This window comes from Sander vitreus, chromosome 10 (genome assembly GCF_031162955.1).
Source record: "Sander vitreus isolate 19-12246 chromosome 10, sanVit1, whole genome shotgun sequence".
Classification (NCBI taxonomy): domain Eukaryota; kingdom Metazoa; phylum Chordata; class Actinopteri; order Perciformes; family Percidae; genus Sander; species Sander vitreus.
The window spans coordinates 12,826,135-12,844,537 of NC_135864.1; positions in this window are offsets into that span (position 1 = coordinate 12,826,135).

Here is an 18,403-nt window from a genome sequence, read left to right on the forward strand (position 1 = left end):
TTGTATTTAATGAGGTCTTGGTTGATCATTTTGGTTTGTTACCCAAACTTCACAAACTAGCCTCTTGAGAGAAATTCCAAAATGTGTCTAATTGTCATAATTAACTCTATAAAGAATGTGGTACACTTACTTAAGTTCTACTGACTTAGCTATATTTAACATTTTATGGACAAAACATTATGAGTTTATAAAATATGATACATTAAGCTACTACTTTTACAGTATAAAAAGTAAGAAGAACTACTACAACAGTAAAATGCTGCTTAAAAATATAAATGCATACAGGGGTCATATTTGTGTAAAGTATCTTAACTTTTGAACCTAAGTAAGTACAAAATAAGTACATTTTGCTAATAATACTTTCACATTTTCAATGCAGGATTTTTTGCAGTCTGATATTGCTATTTTTAGTTAAAGATGTCTGTGGGTTTGTTTTTGTTGTTTTTTAACAAACAAAGTTATGTTTCACACTATCGTCTGAGAAATTAAATGCATTTCCTTATTCATTAAAGATCTCCAGAGATGAGTTTTGGAGACGTTTGGTTGCTAGCTCTCCTTCTTCTTCTTCTTCTTCTTCTTCTTCTTCTTCTTCTTCTTCTTCTTCTTCTCCTCCTTTGTTGGCGCATTGCAAAAAATGTTGCCATGTTACTGCCGACAACTGCTGATCAATCAAATTGTGTGAAACCATGGGCAAGACTATCACATGGCCCACAGCCACATGCATGTGTACAGCAGTGTACTCATTCATGTACACAAGATAAAAAGTGTTCCAGCGTACGTCACAGATCTTTCACAGACTTTTTTGGGGGGGGGTCAAGTGGACAGAATTACTGGAAAACCCAATACAATTGGACCAGGATCAACAGAATATAGAGTATGATCAAGGGACGGTACATGTCATGAAAGTGGATTTAGTGTTAAGTTACTATTTAAGTAAAGGATCTGAATACTCCTCCGAACACTGTGCATAATGCCTAGCTTTGATCTGCAACACAACAAAGCATAGGCGTAATTTACGGGGGGATAATGAAAACTGGGCTTTTTCAGAAGTTTTAGTTTCTTTTCAACATTTTCGAGATTTGTTGACAACTTTTTTGACGTTTTTGTCGCCTTTTTCAAGTTTTATTTTGACAATTTTTTAGACGTTCTGTCGCCTTTTGGGATTTTTTTGGGGACAAAGTTTTTGTCGCCTTTTGACGTTTTTGTGTTTTTTTTCGCCAATTTTTTTTTTTTTTTACGCCCTTGCAACAAAGACTTTGGGATGTTCTCGGTGGCGTCATACACCAGCAGAGGTAGTGGATAGATCCAATGAAAGGTCGAATGAGGTGTGCTCTAAGTTTAGTTGTTTGTTCCCGTCGTCGTCCTTGGATTCTGCAGTAGCAGAAGACACCGCTTCATCAACAGAGCCAACACTGTTAATCCATCTCTGCCACTGTTGTTTACTGTTCTGCCTTGTCTCGCTTACGTCACTCTACCTCCAGAGACCTGATTCGACATTCAACTTTAACTTGTTAAAAGCAGAACCATTTAAATGGCTTGCCACTTCAACAATAACATCCATCCAATTTCTTTCTACTGACTTCTCATTTGAAAAAACTGCAGTTTTCCTGCATTGTTTTTCAGCGATATCAGCAACAGAGGCGATATTTTGAAGTGCGCCCCCTGCAGTGGCTATGTGAAAGGAAATTTAAGATTTTAAGAATTGAATAGGCCTAATAGCTTTGAGTCAACTTTTAAAATACTGTAATTCAGGCAATTTGCTTTTTAATATATATTGCGGCACAAGACAGAAAGCCGTTTTTGACATGGCGAAGGGTTAATTCTTGTATTACTCCAGTTTTAAAGTTCCCCACAGCAAATCAGCAATAGTTGCTTTGGAACCACTTCCCTCTTCCCATGGAGCCCCTTAACGGGGGCTGTGTGCACAGCCTCTACTTATTCTGCTTTCCTAAACCCTGGAGGGTTTAATGTTCTGTGTGCTGTTCACCTCGTACTATTTTAACTTTGGTTTCCAGGAGATTATGAGCATCATTAAGCAAACAGTTGTTTACTTTCATCACTAGATCCAGATGTGTCCTCTGCAGGGGATTAAGATGCTAGTGATAGCTACATGTTATAATCCAATTATTGCATGTTGTAAAATCATTTGTGTACACTCTCTGGCTGTATTATCTCACGTTGGAGTCTTTTGTTCAAAACAAATGATAACAGATTGGTACCAGATTGCTGAAATTCACTACATTGTCTGTATTATCAAGCCAGATCTCAGATAAATCCCATTGTCCAGTTATTACAGCTTTGCCTGAATACGAGATGTAAGATCACAGTTCGAGAGCTGCTGTGTGTGCCTGTTGTCACAGCCCAACAGGTGTAATGGTGATATCACAGCAGAAGATGTTTTCACAGATCATTTAATCCTCGTTCACTTCGGTAGCTCAGCGTTAGCTCTCACACATTGTGCCAGCTGTGACACGTTGCTTTATGCTTCAAAAAGATCACTCCGACCAAATGCCACACCTTACAACGTGTGAGAATTTAAATGGTTAAAAACTGGGCCACTTTCAATGACTGTATGTGGCCTTTAAAGTTGATGATTTAGGAGTCTGAATTGTTTGCTTTATGATTTAACTCATGATTTAGGAGAAATTAGCTCTCTTTTTTTTAGGATTGTCATCACAACTTCTTTCTTCTTTACTTAGTTTTAGCTAGATTTGTACAGCCATTAGATAAACATGCAATATGTGACTTTTCTTTTACCAAATGGATGTGGTTGAATCAGCATAAATCATAATTTATAAACCATTACAACCCTATTGATAGTCATTTATTTTATAAATATTTAATTAGTGACAAGAAAATATTCTCACACAGCTTTAGGCAGCAAAAGGATGGGAATTTTAACTTTAACTCTATTAAGCAAACAGGGTCAAATTTATAACTATTTAGAATGATTACTCCTTTGTTTCCAATAACACATCAGCTGCAAACAATGAACTACTGATTTATTCATGAATGTATAATCAATATTCACAAAATAAATGAGTTAAACTAGTATTTCATTACATGGGCACAGATCTTTTGTACGTAAGTGAATACATTTTGGTAATTTTTTATCACCTGGGTGGTTGTAATTAGGCTGCTGTCTCTCACTCGTACTAAATGAGTGTTTGTTTTTACAACACTACATTTGAAAGGTCAGTTTGAATAAATTAAGTTGTAAAAATGGAACTTTATCTTTAACATTGTCTGCGAGAATAATTCACATATTTACAGCGTTCTTCTACCTGAAGCAGTCCTGACCTGCACTGATTGCCACTTTGTTTGCACTTGCTGAAGACAAGCCTGCAGAACATCAGTCACTGGTTGCTTATTATTTCACCGTGTGCACACAAAATATTCTTAATCTTCTCTCTTACATCAGTGAGAACCAATAGCTGTCTAACCCTCATAATTTGTGAATGACTACTCGACCAATGACAAACTATGAGAACAGAAAATGAAACATCATGGTGACAAATTCAATATTAATACGAATCAATTATATGTATACTCAATTAATAATAAATCATTGGGTAATTGGTCAGGATGCTACAACTGTAACAAACAAGACAAACATTTTGATCTCTGGATGTAGACAGTATGTTCACTACCAGCTGACCGTGACAAGCAAAGTTTCCAGCACTGAGCAGAATTGTGCCCATAATAAGTCCACAGAATAATAAGAGCGTAATAACTGAAGCATATCTTCTGCCCTATATAGAGAACGTTCTCTCCCTCTGCACCAAACAAAGCTTCCGAGGCCTCCGGCTAATCACTGCCCTTTACCTGTTGTCATTCATCTAGAGGAGTCAATTGGTCTGCTTCTGCAGGGAGCAGAGGTAATTACGATTTGGCTATGACTTGCGTTTGGCTCCATTGTCTGACTCTGTGGCGCACATGCTGGGATATTGGGAACTTGAAGCTCAAGCTCATCAGGAGAGTTCCACTTTGACTACACCACTCAATGTTCCCCCAGAGAGCTCCTCTACTGACTAAACAAAGCTTAGCCAAGATGAGTCGAGATCATCACAGTGAAGAATACCTGCACCTATTTTTATCTTCCGCTCAGAGTGCTTTATTTGTTGAAATACCATTTTCAATGCATCCTAAGGCGCGGAATATTTTCTCTTTCACTGCTTCTGTTCCATTTATGGGTGATTGAGAAAGTTGCAAAGTAAGAAGAACAATTTCACAATATTGCTGTCTAGATAATTTTCACAGATCTGCCTCTCTTCAAACTCAGAATTGTATTAATATTTAATCGCATTATAAATTGGATGAGGAATACAATTATGTAAGTAAATACACCTGTCCCATCATGCAAGAAATTGAGAAAATCCCCCAGCAAGTAGCTTTACTCTCAAGGTGAGATTTGGGAAATGAATGTATAAACTTGGAGCTACGTAATCCACATTCCTATTCATCTATTTCCTCAGTATGTCAAAGGAACTCCGTGGAGATAGTGCATAGTTATCCCTCAAAAAAAATCCCTCAAAATCACTTTTGGACAGTAGGAACCAATTTCTGATTATAAATTCATATGTGAAATCACCAATTTTTTATTTAATTTGTTTTTACTTCTCGGAGATGAACATCTGGATTTATTGATAAATAAATGTTTGAGAATGGCTGATTTCTAACTATAAGAATGCACTCACAGCGAGGTGCAGACCAGCGTGAGCGTCAATGTAAGTCCTAAAAAATTAAAACACGTTGCACATCTCTTCCCTAAAATAGGAATCCAGAAGGTGTCTCTGTCAAAGAGAGGTGAAGGTTCAGAGAAGTTGAACCATAAAGTTCTCAAAGAACAGGCCCTTTTTAAGAACAGTGGGAAATTTAGCTAAAATGTGTTTTTGTTAAAGGAACACGCCAACTTATTGGAACTTTAGCTTATTCACCGTAACCCCCAGAGTTAGATAAGTCCATACATACCCTTCTCATCTCCGTGCGCGTTGTAGCTCTTTCCAACGGCTCCACCGGTAGCTTAGCCTAGCATGGATCCTGAAGGTAATTGGTTCCAACTAGCCAACTGCTCCGAATAAGTGACAAAATAACGCCAACATGTTCCTATTTACATGTTGTCATTTGTATAGTCACAGCGTGTACAAATAACAAGGTCACATGAGACACAGCCATCTTCTAACCGTATATAAACTGGGAACTATATTCTCAGAAAAGCGAAGCATTTCTACTCTCTGTCCGGTGCTTCTCAGGTGCAAGCATATCACTCCGCCCAAGTAGCAGAAGTAGCAGTGCTTCGCCTTTCTGAGAATATAGTTCCCAGTTTATATACAGTTAGAAGATGTCTGTGTCAGGCGACTACAGCCTCTAGCTCACCCAGTAAGGGCATTTGCCCCATGTTGGCTGAGTCCTACAGTGGCGTGGGTTCAAATCCAACCTGCTGCCCTTTGCTGCGTGTCATCCCCTATCTCTCTCCCCTATTCATATCTATCCACTGTCACTTCATAATAAAGGGAAAAGCCCCAAAAAAAAAAGAGTCTGTGTCTCATGTGACCTTTTTATTTGTACACACTGTGACTATACAAATCACCAGAGATGGGAAGTAACAAAGTACAAATACTTCGTTACTGTACTTAAGTAGATTTTTCAGGTATTTTTACTTTACTATTTATTTTTGTGCCGACTTTTTACTTTTACTCCTTACATTTTTAACACAAATATCAGTACTCCTTACATTTTACAAAAGTGGCTCGTTACTTTAGTTTCAAATAATTTCAGTGGAGTTACCGTTATTATTTTTCGCGTCATCAATACCAAATTCAATCTAACTGGATGGGAATATACGTTGCATTTGACGCACCACTACAAGACGACTCGACAGATTCGGCAGCATTCATTCGCGGCAAATCATTGCGGCTTGATAGCGGTAACGTTAGCATAGTATTATGGACGGTGACATGATTGAAAATGAACAAAACGGAGATCCCAGAGATTGGGCAGACAAGCAGCAAGACATTCCCAATCATCCTTGGCCTTATCTGAGAGAGATGTTTGACATAGTAGGCATGAAAAATGACTCCTGGCGAATGTGCTGCAAAATGTGCCAACCGAAACACCATGAACTGCTGGCTTTCAAGAATTCACCGTCGAATTTGAAAAAGCACATAGAGGTAAATGCATCTTTTTGTTGTTATCAAGAGCTAATTGTTGTTTGTTTCAGTAACTGTATTAAATTTACGTTAATGGTCAGTTACATTTGTTCTCCTGCTAGCAATGACAATGCCTTGGTTGGCTAGCATTTAGTTAAGTAACCCAAGTAACATTAAGGTTAGCGAGCGTTCAGTTTATTTAAAAATAAAATCTAATACTAGCTAGCTGATACAATATCTGCATGTATAGCTTTATATTAAAAACAAATTAAGTAACTTCACTTAGTGTAACAGTGCTGTAGTAACGTTTTAACCGTGTAATAGACGTTGAAAAAGCAACTCCACAATGATATTAATTGTTGGTTCAACCGACAAAACTTCAACGATAATGTTTCCACACAAAAGTCCGAGCCGGGTAGTTAAGCTAGCTGCTTCTTTACGAACCTCTTTTTACTCTCCAGAAACATGTTGACCTACTCAAAATGAACGCTAACATTTTGACACAACTTTGAATGCCGAGATAAGAACGTTGAGGGATGAAGAAGAAGTTAAACACAATAAAACAAGCCTCATCACTTCTACAATCCACCATGTTTGTTTGTGGCTAAGTTGTACACAGGGAAAAGAAAGAAAGGAAGCTTACTTGTTTATCACTTAGGGCTGTTATTCTCCTGTCGTGTAGCTGTCTCTGTTTTCGAGAACACTTAAGTTAACGTTACTCGTTCTTGTCTCAAATCGACTTTATTTTGGGCTAATGTTAACGTTAATGTCTCAAACCTCTCAGACGTAAGTTAGAGGACTTGTTTTTTTTATTATTATCATCAAAACCACTTTACGTGTTTTCTTTCCAACTGTGTGAGCTGGTTAAGGGATGTGGGGAGCACAAGTTAAGACCGTTAAGAAATGTTACATTTGTATCTTTTCTTAACGGCCCTTGCTTGCACTCCCCGGATCAGTCAGTCAGTCCCTAGAATCAAGGATGACAGCAATCCAAAGTTCGACTTTACTAGCCATAAAGAATTTGGAAGTTCACACAAAAGAAAAAAGCAGTAATAGCTGTCATACAGTTGCTATACCAGTGCTTTACCCATTCAGAGGTAGAGGCTGCAATTACAGTGTATTGAAATGTTAAGAAATAATTATGGGCTATGTATACTGTGTATGTTGCTAGTTAAAATATACCAAGATATAGGTTTTAGGATCCATGGTGCCTAATGTTTCACATTTCATAGTAAGTTATGTCAGAGGGTCTTGGCTACATCACTGAACTATTTGTTTTGTGTGTTTGTCTGTATTTTCACTCACAGAGAAAGCATGCCAATCATATGGAGAGATACAGAAATCTCACTTCAGTTGTTCAGAAAAGAAAGTCAACCCTGAATGCAGACCCATCACCCAAACAAGCAAAGTTATGGGAAGCCAAGAGAGTGTCACAGGTCAGTGTGGATAAAGGAATCACTGACTTCGTCATTCAAGGTCTACACCCACCTCAGTGTAGTTGAGCAGCAGGGATTTAGAGACCTTCTGCTTCTCCTCCAGCCTAATCTAGCAGTGATGTCTCGTGGCACACTTAAAAACAAAGTGGAGAAAGCAACACAAGAAATGAAAAATAATCTGAAATTGGCCTTGAAGAAAGTTGAGGTTATTGACAACTGACAATGGTTAAAAAATTTTAAAGGCCTTTAGAGTCTATGGTGAGCTGGATGAAAATAACAATCCAGATACTGCACTTCAGAGTGCGAGGGCAAGTACGGGAGAAGGAGAGAGTGATGAAGAAGAAGAGGGGGGAGATATCACAGGTGTTGAGTTTGTTGAAGCCGGGACAATATTGGATGAAGATAATGGCTTGGAATACCAGCTGCCAAAGCACCAACGTTGTGCATGCCACCTTCTCAACCTGATCTCCACCGCTGATGCCTTGAAAGCAAATGGAAATCCAGTGTACAAGCGGCTGTCTCGTTCAGCATTCTCCAAGTGTTCAAGTCTGTGGAGCAAAAGCTCAAGATCTACCACAGCTGCTGAAATTATAGAGGATAACTGCAAACTTCAGCTCCTGAGGCCCAATGAGACACAGTGGAACTCCCTCTTCTTTGCCGTGGAGAGGATTGTGAGAATCCTAAAGGAACAAGGAGAAGGAGCAATTACAGCTTTCTGCAGAGCGCTAAAGATACCTATGTATATACTTGCCTTTTTATTTTGTAGATTTATTGACTGCAATATGAAGTAGCTTCATATAATTTAGTTAATGTCTTGCAGTTAAGGATGGGTTTAAATTGGCTTAATGAATACTTTCATTCCCACTATGAATGAAATGCTATATTCATTAATCACTTTTTGTGTTTTTTGTTGTCAGGTTCACTCCTGTTGAGCTTGCTTTTCTGGCAGAGTATACCAAGAACATGAGCCCATTTGCAAAAGCGCTTGTTGTGCTCCAGGGAGAGGCCAATGTGCAGATGGGATGGTTGGTACCTACAATAGCACTACTCTAGGCGAAGCTCCAGCACCTCTGCATTTCCTCCAAGTCCTGTAGGCCTTTGATTGAAGCACTTCTAGCAGGCCTTGAAAAACGTTTTGGACAGATGCTCACAGATCCAGAGCTAATTGCCGCTGCCATTCTCGTCCCCAAATTCAAGACCTGCTGGACAAGTGATGAATGTGTCCTAAAACTGGGTAAGTCTTGCACTGTTTGCTTTACGCTTATAATAGTGAAAAGTCCAGCATTTGAAGTATCCCTAACCTAGTGCAAACAAAATGACAATATTTATGTAATCCATATATATATATATTTTTTAAATTATGTTATAAACCATCTTAGAGATAGTTGACATGTTATTTGGTTTTGTGTTCCATAGGCCTTGACTACATCAAATGTCACCTGAAGGAACAAGTTGTGGTGAATGAAGGTGATACCTCCCATTCTTCAGAGGAGGACTTTTTTTCAAGTTTTTTTCAAGAAAATACCAAACAGCAGACCTACCTGGGGTGCCCAGGTGATACAACGGATGTACTGAAGTCTTTCCCGGCAGTATGCCACCTGTCATTGAGGCTTAACACGGCACTACCTGCCTCCGCTGCCTGCGAGAGACTGTACACCAAAAAGGGCACGTGTTGATTCCAAGAACTTTGAAAATCAGCTTCTTTTGAAGCTAAACAAAGGTTTCTGGTAGTATTGGATTCTCTCTCTGTATCATGCGAACACACATTCACACTGATACTCATGTGTACACACACACACACAGTACATTGATGCTAAAAAAAGGTTCTGGTTGTTATGTTAATTATGCCTTGGAAGTTATTCCACAGGTTTTGAAGGGTCTTAGGGTTTCACCCAGCATCAAGCACACACAGACTTTGAGGTATACATGTGATCACTTGCGGTCTCTCTCTCCCTGTCCCTGAGATTTGCCTTAATCGCTGAGCTCCTGCTCTCCATGGGAAAGCCTTTTTGCTCAAGACTTTTCACCAGTGTGACAGCTATTTTATAAAGAAAAGTGTATCATATTTGTGTGTAAATATACTGTATCTAAAAACACACGTTTTTTCACTCACTCACTGTCCTACACACAATTATGTTATGACACGTTAAGCATTACAGATGGTGTGTATATCTGTTCTATACACAATTACGTTATGACACATTACACTATACAGAAGGTCTGTATACCCTAGTTGCTCCCAAGTTCTTTCAGGACAAATCTATGCACATCTACAGATTTAAGGGCATACATCACTTGCCATTTTTCTTTTGCTGGATGTCTATTTGCATATCAATAAAAAAAATGTAATAGAATGCACATTGAATTTGTAATTTCTCCAACTTGTATAGCACTTCAATTGTAAAAATTGTGAGCCTGACATATTACATTTATTATTATTAGCACTCCATGTTCAAAGATTTACTAGCTGTCAGTTTATTCCTAATACACTGCTGCCATCCGTTAGTTGTACTCACATGTAGATTCCTTTAAATGTTAAGGGGAAGATTAAAAAAGGAACTGGATCTGTGAATTATCACAGAATCACAATTGAATTCATATCTTGCTACTCAGTCAGAATCTTATTAACCTGGAGTCCCAGTCTCTGTCACAATAATCATATATGTGATGTTTTAGGCTTATTGGCAGACATCCATTTAAAATGTAGACAATGGCATATCTATAAAGAGCCTTTTCTCCATGTCTACTGAAGTTTCTCAGCTTGCACTCTAGTAACATTTGTGGTCCAGGTAGCTTTGCATAAAAAATGGTTGTCATTCGGAAGGCTACTTTTACTTTTATACTTTAAGTACATTTCCAAGCCTGTACTTTGTTACTTTTAAATAAGTTAAATCAGTACTTCTACTTGTGTATTTTTTAACACAAGTATCTGTACTTCTACTCAAGTACGAGAAGTGAGTACTTTTGCCATCTCTGCAAATCACAACATGTAAATAGGAACATGTTGGCGTTATTTTGTCACTTATTCGGAGCAGTAGGCTAACCCAATTACCTTCAGGATCAGTGCTTGGCTAAGCTACCGGAGGAGCCGTCGGAAAGAGCTACAACGCGCACGGAGATGAGAAGGGTATGTATGGACTTATCTAACTCTGGGGGTTACGGTGAATAAGCTCCCAATAAGTCGGCGTGTTCCTTTAACATCAACCACAGATAGATTTTAATTAGTTACCGTTATCAATATATAGTATATTACGAGATAGAAGTCATCTGAGTGTATTTTGTCTTGAAAATTGAGGTGGAAAGAGTGCAGAATTTGCTGCTTTGTAATAAAAAAAGAAACCCATTAATGGTTTAAGATTGTATGTTCTAAAGAATATTCTGAAAAGTTGTTTGTAATATTGTATGTTTTGTCTTATTTCTCTTGTATCGACAAGGAGTAAATGTGTGTTTTTTTCGAGTATCTCGAAAAGTAAAGTAATTGTGTATTGTGATTTATAAGTCAAATGACGATCAATGATCGATGAACTGTATATAAGATAAGCATAAAAACAAATCTAGCTGATAGCTGAAACATTTGGTGAATAAAGCATGGTGCGCTGGAGAAGAGTTGTGTCATGGACTCAAATTTGCCAATTAACCATAAATACTGTAAATAAACCTTACCTGAAGATACATACAGACACATATTCTGAGTATTTTTGCACTTAGCAATTTGCAGCAGTATATCAGCATGATGTGTCAGGCCTTTGCTACAGTCTGTTGAAGAAGCAAGTGACTCCTGGGAAACAGGGCACTGTGTAAACTTCCTCTGCAGAGGTGCACTTCCTTCCTGCCATCACTGAAGAACGAGGAGCATCCTGAAAGATGACGGATGGAGGCTCTCAGATCTTTTGTCCAGAGCAAGTCAAGGATCTGTGACTGCCTCTTCATCATGAGCCTCCCCCCCTTTTTCTTCTGTAATAAAAGACTGAGGTGCGTTGAGCCAGGAGGCGGATAATCAAATCACACAGGATTATGCGTCACATTTGACCTGCATGGACCCAGTTTCTGTACTCAAAAGTGTGATTCAATCCACTAAGGAGTTTTTTTTTGTCAGTGTGTGAGAGAGTGAGAAAGAAAGAGCAAGAAAGAGACAATAAATTATCAGTCCTGCTTTCTATTTTTTTGTCTGTCTTTCTCCCATACCCCGTACACATACAGTATTCTTTCCACATATTTTTCTCTAGCTGTGACAGTCTCCCTTCATGTGGGAAGGAACTGTTAATGAATGTGGATGAGCACGTGGGAAATGTGTGGGTTTCCACCACAGCTCTCTCCATGAGTGACAGAAGCTCGACAAGGCTTTAGAGGCTGGCTTAAGAGTTAAGAAAAGCAAACAAGGAACAGCTTTTTTCCAGATGGCCACTGCAAAATAAAGCAGAATATACTCTGCAAGTTTGTGGAGGCAGCGTCTGCCAGAAGTATGACAAGTCATTTTGAGCAAAACTACTGTTGTCTGATGGAAAACGGTGTATTTATATGAATAAAAAAAAAAATCACAACTTGGTCTGTTGGATTTGTAATGGGCCTCGCTGTTGGTCACAGTGCTCAGTCTGTTTGCAAAAGTGAGAAATACAAAAGAGAAAAATTCCTATCAAAGCTATCAGGCCTGAAGCATGAAGGATAGATTAAATGTTTATTTTGTGATTCTTCCTGGTTTGCGAAGGCTGCTCCCATCAACCTCTGCTCTAATCTGTAAGTATCTGGTATGCACTCCAAACTAAATTACTGTTTATTCTATTCTGCAGGTGTGAAAGCCACAGCCTGCTGCTGAATGCTATCGGGGAATGAGGGTCCCAGGATGCTCAACTCTGCTGCTGACACAACACTATTCCTGAAAGACCCGCCACTTGATTTACCCAAGCAAAATGTCACAGTAATTGTGAAGATTTATATCAATGGGAAAGAGCTGACGAGGTCCCACTATCAGATCTGACAGACTTAATATGTGCTCAAATGTGTCCTGCCACACTAAAGGCTTGCAGGTTGACCAATTTTCCCAGGAATGTTCCACCTCAGATGGTATTGACCGAGCTGTCGTTTTTTTTTTACTTCTTTAAATTGAGTGTAAAGTGGAACTTTTAGGTTGTGTAATTGTGTTTTAAATAAACTGTAATCACTACAGAACATTTGTATCAGCTTTTGCTTTGTGTGCCATCTGAGATGATTTTTAAAAAGAGAGTTTTTTTATAAATAGGATGAACACGTGTGTTTCAATACTGTATCCTACACTCCCTCTCATGCTATGTAAAGATAAAATTAAACTGGCATTGTGTGTTTTTCATGTCCTAAAACCAGTGAACAGGTGGCATGTTGTGAAGATACTGTCAGCTATGCAGTGCAGTATTTCAGAAAAGCGCTGTGTCGTTTAATAAAGTTGGGTAACACTTTACAGTAAGGTACACAAAATACTGAAATGACCATATATAATAGACCCTCTAAAATTGCTTGTTGTAGTCCAAGGAATGAGACTGGAATCTGTAAATTACACAAAACTCAAAGGTTATACAAGACTTTGGTTGTTGACATTAGATACCCAGCAGTAACTCACAGAAAAACAAAGCATAACAGAAATAATCTATAGAAAAATTACATCCTTATTAGAGGTTTCAACACCCCATGATTTACGTCAGTGCCAATGTTCAGTAGTGTTCCCTCGGGTGGTGGATGGGTGTGTAGCGTGTCAGACTTTCATGAGGGGGACTTGAGTTTGAGTCCCATGACAGAGCTAAAACTACTGACCATAAACACGATTGTTCTGTAACCTTAACCAAGTGATTTAATTGCCTAACCCTAACCATACCCTAATTTTGTTGTACTATCTCTAAACTAGACTGCAAAATCTAGAATCTTAAGAACCATTTCTACGGTTTCCCTGTTGAACGACATGTTTCCTCGGAACGGTGTGAAACAGCTTTTGAGATATGTTTTCTCTCTTTGGTGGGTGTGTCTCTCGTTTATTGGCTGTGTCACAGGTGATACCTAATCAGCAAAGACGTGTATGTAAACTTGTGGTAAGAAAAAGGCAGAGTGCATGCGCACACAGCAGGGTGTTCAACGCACCCCTGTTTCAGTGTTGCTACGTTTTGTCGGGGCTGAGCGTAGTAAACCTTTTCAAGTCGTGATTCACTCGGATCTTTAAACTGACTCAGGAATCGCGAGTCTTTAGTATCATTAACCCAGTTCAGTTGAGTCCTACTACAATTTAATCTAAATTGATAACAGCGCCGCACACAAACCTCTTGCAACATTAGCTACTACTGGTCCTAGCCATCTTAGCTGCCAAAAGCTTACAATTTCGTAGGCAACAACAACTCCACAAGTCAACTCAAGCAACTGAGAGAGCAGAGAGACAGTCCGAGACAGGTTATAGGAACTTCCCGACCCGCAGCCTCAAAGCCGGAAGCTCGCAGACCATGGGATTCACTCAAGAACTCACGAGTCTTCGATGACTCGTGAGTTGTTGATGACTCGTGAGTAGTCGGTGATTCATGAGTTCCCGCGTGAGTCAGTCAATCGCGCGAATCAGGCAGCTATGAGTGGATCTGATTCAGATGAGCGAGTCCGCATGTAACGGAACCGTACGCCCACCCACGACCCTTTCCTAAATCCAACCGTCCCGTAGTTCCCGCGTGTCACGGAACCGTGAGCCCAACCACGACCTTTTCCTTAACATATCTGCGTCAAAAGGGTCAGCAATAGTCCTGACCAAGCGCGTTAAATTATAGCGCTAAAGGGACGGCAATAGTCCCGACCAAGCGCGTTTACTTAAAGCGCTAAAGGGACGGCAATAGTCCCGACCAAGCGTGTTTACTCAAAGCGTTAAAGGAGACTTTTAGCATCAATAAGAATGACAAAGGCACCTGACCAAGCGTCCATATTTTACGAGATGGGTGTGAGAACCTGTTGGCTCGCCTCGATGACTCGTGAGTTGTCAATGACTCGTGAGTTCTCGCGGGAGTCAGTCAATCCCGCGAATCAGCCGAATCAGCCGAATCAGCCGAATCAGCCGAATCAGCCGAATCAGCCGGCTACGTTGTCATGAGTGGATCTGATTCAGACGAGCGAGTGAGGTCTCTCCTCAAGCTCGGGTTAAAGCAAATCCACAACAAAAGCCATTCTTTCACTTCTGAAATAACATACAATGTTCTACACGTAGCCTAGCTACGCTTACTTTAGATTTGGTGTATAAATGTAGTATGTTAAAATGCAATTAGGTCGAGCCGACAGTCCGAAACATTGCAAGCTCGCCTCGGCTCGGCGACAACTGAGTTTTTTTTTTGTCTTCAAAAAACGTTATTATTCAAGTACAGATACACATACACATTGAAACATTAAATGCATACATACATACATGAAAAAGGGGTGCATGAAATTTACATTTAAGAGGTTGTTAGTCATTGTAAATGTTCATGGTCCGGATGGCTTTCTTATTTGTCAGTCCTTTTAAAGTTTCAAAATATAATTTCATGTCATTTTTAAATGAATATTCGGTTTTCTTTCAGACCATTTACATTATGGATATAAAATGTTCCAAATAAAATTAAAAGATTCTAAATGAAAACATGGCATTTATCCAAATCAAAAGCTCGCCTCGGATGTAGCATACAATACTGACTCAAGTGACTCAAGTGAATCAAGTGACTCGCACAACCCAGATCAGTTTAGTGAGTGACTCAGAATAACCCGAATCCTTAAAAGGAATCGAGTTTGCCAGGCATAGAACGTAGCCCTGGTTTTAACTTCACGGCAGGAGGATTTATTCTTCCTCTATGTATGCCAGAAGTACTATTCTATATCACCTATGTGTAATCCGCCATCTAGTGGTCTGAATGTGAACTAGTAGGATTAAACTGGTGTTAGAACTAAATAAAAATAAATAAATAATAATAAAATGAATAATAAGGGGTGTCTGTTATTCTTGTTTTAATGTTTACTGCAACTTAGATAGCTATTTTTCACCCCTCTAAAAAAGCAGCAGGACATCATGATGTTCCATGCCAGCACTACATCCTGGGTCTGAAACCTGCCCATGACCTTCATCATATGTCATTAACATATTACCATCAATCTCGCTCTCCCAGTCTCTTCTGTCTGACTTTTCATACTTCCAGCACTGATGAATCATAATACAGAGTAGTCAATCATACTGTACAGGGGCTGGAAACGAACCTTGACTCACAGAATGACAATTAATTCAATTAAAAATAAAATAGCTATTTTCTAGCAAGTCATGGTTCACCTACAGCTGAATAATACAAATCTAAACAAACTGAAAATGTAACACGGTTAATGTATCCACCGCAGCTCTGACCAATGGAAGAAATAACTGCAGGTGTGATCACACCTTCCCTGAGTCAAAGTGACATTTTGAAAAACTATTAATGGTACTGTGCGCTGTACGGATGAGAGAAGTACCATCGGATGTCATTATTAAGCTTGCAAATAGCTGTATAAAGTTCTGCAGGTGCCAATATTTGACAAGCTTCAGTTACTGCACACAATATTTACCCCCCTCCCTTGTGAGACTAGTTCAATACTAATTGCATTTATAAATGCTTCCACGGCACAAAACCTAAAAAAAAAAAACATGTATCGCTGAGTTTAAACATTTGAGTTTTTAATCTTATGTTTTAACTTTCCCCTTTGAAAGTAGCTTTTTATTGCAGAAACCAGCATTATCATACAGTTTCATAGCAGTTTCTGATGGGCAATAGCTGCTCAGATGACCTTTAGATGCTTCCTAAAGTCCCCCTCCACTCCAAAATGTGTTTGAACTGTGCAGAATGTGTAGAGCTGATACTAGAAGGGTGTTTTCAAATGCTTCTGCTCAAACCTCAGTTTAATATAAGCAGGGACCATGAGTTTGTGACATTACAACTAGTTTAAATAGCAATATGCAATTTTGTGGAAACTTGAAACCTTAAGTGCACAAGTAGAAGATATATTGCACCCAGCAGTTCAACTTTTAAAATTAAAGGAGAATTCCGGCCAATTTTTACATTAATCTTGATCGCTATAGCTACGCGAGTACTTTAGATAGAAAAAACCCCGACCCGAATCAATGCAGGTAACACGGAGAAGCTGCAGCTACGTACTACAAGCGTCCCCTGAGCTAAAACGGCAGTGGCCGGGGCAAGTTTTAGAGTGCCTTTGTGCCTCTTAACAGACACAAAATGCAATTAATTTGTCTGTGCCACATGAACAGGGCCCTTACGTGTCAACAAGATGCGTTTTCACCTCAGACATTGTTTAAATTCACCTACCCTGGTCCCTGTCTCGATCCTGCCGGTAGCTAGCTTGCCCTGCTAGCTGATAGCCGTTAGCCGTTAGCTGCTAGCTGCCGTCCGGTGAGTGTATTCAGCCAGTATTCTGTGATAATCATCCCAATAACAATCCACGGAGCACCCGGTGGTCTGGTGGATGTCCTGCATAGGACAGATCATGCCTTCGCAGCGAAATAGGTAATTGAGTACTGTAGTGGTTATGACCATATCAGTGACTATGTAACTACATGGAAACGGGATAAACGATGTCTGTGGCTTGCACAGTAATAGCGTTACTGAAGCTTAGCTGTAGTATCGCGCTGTCTCCTGGGAATTCAGTTGTAGCAGGAAAAAGTAAACAGTAGTGTGCAGATTGGAGCATAGTGTGTGAAGAGTGAAGAGCGGAGTTGTTTATAAGGGAAGAAGCTTGGAGTAACGTAACTATGGCGAATATAGCAGATATACAACACACAGAAGAGCCTTTTGAGTTTGATGGTCATCCTTATTTATTCGAACCCGAGTATACAGACAAAGAACTAGCCTCACAAGAGTTGGAAAGAACGAGACAGACAGAGGGGAAACAGGCAGATGAACTTGCTGCTCCAAGCGCAAGCTAAAGCTAGCCTTCAGTAACTGGAGGACATAGCCACACCACCGCCGCTCTGTGGATTTTTATTGGGATGATTATCATAGAAGCCTGTCTGAATACACTCACCGGACGGCAGCTAGCAGCTAACGGCTAACGGCTATCAGATAGCAGGGCAAGCTAGCTACCGGCAGGATCGAGACAGGGACCAGGGTAGGTGAATTTAAACAATGTCTGAGGTGAAAACGCATCTTGTTGACACGTAAGGGCCCTGTTCATGTGGCACAGACATATTAATTGCATTTTGTGTCTGTTAAGAGGCACAAAGGCACTCTAAAACTTGCCCTGACCACTGCCGTTTTAGCTCAGGGGACGCTTGTAGTACGTAGCTGCAGCTTCTCCGTGTTACCTGCACTGATTCGGGTCGGGGTTTTTTCTATCGAAAAATTTCGCGTAGCTATAGCGATCAAGATTAACGTAAAATTGGCCGGAATTCTCCTTTAATTGCATATATTTAGTTTTTTTTGTTTTGGTTTTAATGAGGGAGAATGCAGTTTGTATTTGTATGTTTTAGAGGTTATTTTTTTTAAATGGAAAAAAACATTTGCACAATCGTTATTTTAAGTCGAGTAGTTTTATGTCTTAAAACTTGTCTGAAGGGGATCTTTAAACTTCTGTCCTCAGATTACAGTCTAACTTAATTACTACGGTTTTCTGTATGTGCACAAGTGCAAATTCTTTTCATTTTATAAGGTTGAATCTTTTGGCATGCTGCTACTCAGTCACCTCAATTCTTGTTGCCGAGTGTGCAGACTGACTGACTGACTGGGGAACAAAAGCAGAAAGCAGGTACTTGAACCGTTTTTGATACTTCAGAAAATATAAACGAAAACATCAGCATCTGCACTATGTGGGTACGATTTACTT